The following is a 3,515-nucleotide window of genomic DNA, read 5'->3' on the forward strand; positions in this document are numbered from 1 at the left end:
ATGTGGCCTCGGTTAACGTCCAGGCTACGTTCATTGTAGATCTCGTAATGAAAATAGATAATTAAATAAAATGGATTGAAAGGAAAATAAAACGTAATGAAATTAAAAGAAAAAATAGGTCTACATGAAAATATAATGAAAAAGTGTCGCCTCTGAAACTCTAGCAGCTGGAGTATACTAGTTAGTACATAAGCTATTGATAAGTACTTAACTAGAATCAGTTGTTGGAGGGGTATCATCGGTCAATAGGATTCATTTACGATTTCAATTTAAGGTATATCATGAGGTGTATTCTTCATTATTATATACTTTCAATTTCATCTCTTCTTTTTTCTTTAAAAGTTTGCGGGCATATATCACACGATATATGCCCGGAAACATTCCGGCCCGCAAACATTACGTCACAATCAAATTTCTACGCCGTTAATTTTCAAATTTTTCATCTTTTACTCAGTTAAACCGATAAAGTTTTTGTTAAAAATAAAATTATTTTTAGTTTCTAAATGAAATTGAAAGTATATAATAAAAAGGTTATAGACTTTGTATGGGAAATATGACGACCTCGTTTTTTGTCCGAACGGACCTCGCAAACTCGGTCCGTCTACGCGCCAAAAAACTCGGTCGTCATATTTTCCCATACAAAGTCTATAACCTATAATTATTTGACCTGGTTACTACACAATACAGCGTTAGTATGTGGGAGCTGGAACAAGTTTTCTGCCCCCCCCCCCCCCTTTCCCGCTTTCTACGGGCCTGTCTTTATGCTAATCATACATCATAACATTTATAGTTTTAAAAGAAATGTTTTGTTGTTTGGTAAACATATTAGAAGAATAAGCTTTCTGTCATATTTTAAGTTTACATGCATGTACCCTCTAAACTTTAATCAATTGTGACCTACATTTTGATTGGTTAATTTGGATTTTGAATTTCGAAATTCGAATCTTGTATTTTGAATTTCGAACCTCGTATTTTGAATTTCGAATCTCGAATGAGCCTTCTGGGCTTTCGTAGTTTTGTGAAATTCTTTGTATCGATTTATTTGTTTGTCTATTATCGTAGCTCAGTGTATAAAGTATTGGCTTGCTGTCTCGCAGATCCCGAGTTCAAATCTACAAGTGCCTTTGAAATACATTTTTTTTAAATCCAAAATTGCATATTTTTGCCTTTTTGACTTTTGTACGTATTACATTTCATTATAGTTGATAATTAAACCAATATTTACTGATTTGATAAACCTTTTCAAGGTGTAGTGAGCCACCAAAAACATGCATTAAATTGTGAGATAGTAATTGTGAAATCGGATGTAATGTGTACATGTTTAGTAATTGATTTGTTTATTTACAGAGGAACCATGGCTGGTGGAATTTTCGGTGGTTTTCTTGTAATTGTCATTTTAAGTGCATGTTGTATTTGTTGTGGGTGCTGTAAAGATAAGGACGGAAAAGACATTTGCCTTGAATGTTCTCTTAGAACGGCTGAAGCATGCGCGTGATGCTGTTAACGCTGGCTGATAACCTTAATATTGTCTTACATACGTTGCTTGGAATTGTTTCAGTGAATCTGTGCATAGATTTTATATAAAGGACATTTTAATTTTTTTTTTCTTTCGATGAATTTGAAATAGTGTTAACATATACATGCGTACATGTTAACTATATATCGTCATGTTCAGAGTTAATACGCAAGATCGCGCCTACTTTTTCCGTCTTGGTTTTAATTTTTACTTTCTCCTTTCAAATTCTCGCGAGACCCAGAGTATGCGAGAATTTGGGCATGCTCGTAAATAATACCCGTTCTGCAACTTTTGTCGTGATCGATTCACCCGATTTTAACCATGGTGCACTATCATTGCATTGCATTAGACTGTAGTAATGATTCAAGAAAGAAACATAATACGCAGAGATATCCACAATGATATATTTTAATGGAAATGTGGTGGATTTTCCCCCACTGCTGTCAGCCAGGAAATTGCCAAAGCCGAGAAGAGCTTGCGTCAAAATATATAGCTTCGCGAGCTAAACTCAGAAGTTAATTTTTCCTGTATCCAGACGATTTTACACACATTTCATTTAAAAATGCTTTTAATTGCGGAAAGCACATGGATGTTAAATCGTCTTCCGATCCCATGTTTTGAATAAACAAAAAATGCCCAAGATCGACACGCTTTTCCGGACTTCTTTACAAGAGAGTTCCGCTAACTCGGTATTTACGATCTTGCGTATTACAGTATATAGGGTAGCAAGCTTTGCCGATTTCTTTTTCTCTGGGTACATAACCAAGATGAAAAATATCACCTCTCTGTTGTAAAATACATAAAATATAAATTTCATTTGGGAAAATATTTGAGAGTATGAAGTGCGACGCTTTATTATGGAATGTCATTGCTGCCATGTGTGGTGTGCTTTAATTTACTGTAAGCTGTCTTTTCATCGCGAGCGAGAAATTTTCGCTAGAATAGCGATACATATATATTATTACTACAGTAACTTGATCCGAAATTTGATCTGATGATCTGTGCCTGTCAACGAAACGTGATCCAACTCTTCGGATCAAGTTCCTGTAGTAATGATAAATTTATTATATACCCCCTATCAGGGGTGTGATTTTTCCTCTTTTCAGAGGAAATCCTCTGATTTGCTCAATTTTCGAAAAAAATGAGACGCTCTGGATTTGATCTAAAGTTGTAGAAAATGTTATTTTTCCAGGTAGGGTGAGGGGTTTTCCTTCCTTTTTGACCAGTTTTCCTCTGATTTCTGAGGAATTCAGTCACATCCCTGCCTATGCATTGTGGTTTGGTAATCCGAACTTTTTCGTGATAATGATGTTTATTATATATACCCATCAATGTATCGTTCGATTTCACAGCTTCGCGTCTCGTGTGATCTGATGATCTTGTCAACTCGACGTGATCCGACTCTTCGGATCAAGTTACTGTAATAATATGTATAATATATATTTATCAGTCTATAATTGTCTCTTGTATTCGTTTAAGATAATCTAAGTCGCGAAAATTAGTCGCCGTGAACCAGTTCCTCTCTGGTAAATCGTGAATAAAGTAGTTGGTTTACAGTATATGATATAGATTTATAATCATGTGTTGTGGTTTCATAATTATATGCTGTAGTTTCATATTCATGTACTGTGGTTGTATTATTACATTCTGTTGATATGGCATTAGATAATGTGGTTTCATTATGTGCTGTTAATCTGATATTGTATGGTGTGATTTCATAATTTATAAATATTTGCTGTTTCAGTATTTGTAGTGGTTTTATAATACTGTTGGTTTGATGAAAAGTGAAGATAACGAACAGTGATTAATCTCGTATAACTCCTACAAGGAATACAAAATATATAGTTGAGCAAACACGGACCCCTGGACACACCAGAGGTGGGGATCATACATGTATGCCTAGGAGGATATCATATGATCTGGTTTCATAATTATATGCTGTGGTTTTATAATCATTTTGCTGTTATTTCACAATACATTCGGTTTCATAATCCTAGAC

General features: G+C 34.7%; 1 long non-coding RNA gene across 1 annotated transcript in view; it reads left to right on the forward strand.

The window, feature by feature from the left end:
- Nucleotides 1-3,262, forward strand: part of LOC125675991 (uncharacterized) — a 23,172-nt gene extending 19,910 nt beyond the window's left edge. Inside the window, exon 3 of the long non-coding RNA XR_007370731.2 lies at nt 1,348-3,262. This is a non-coding gene — a long non-coding RNA (uncharacterized LOC125675991). The remainder of the gene's footprint in view (nt 1-1,347) is intronic.
- Nucleotides 3,263-3,515: the final 253 nt, after the last annotated feature.

Source organism: Ostrea edulis, chromosome 3 (assembly GCF_947568905.1).
Source record: "Ostrea edulis chromosome 3, xbOstEdul1.1, whole genome shotgun sequence".
Lineage (NCBI taxonomy): Eukaryota > Metazoa > Mollusca > Bivalvia > Ostreida > Ostreidae > Ostrea > Ostrea edulis.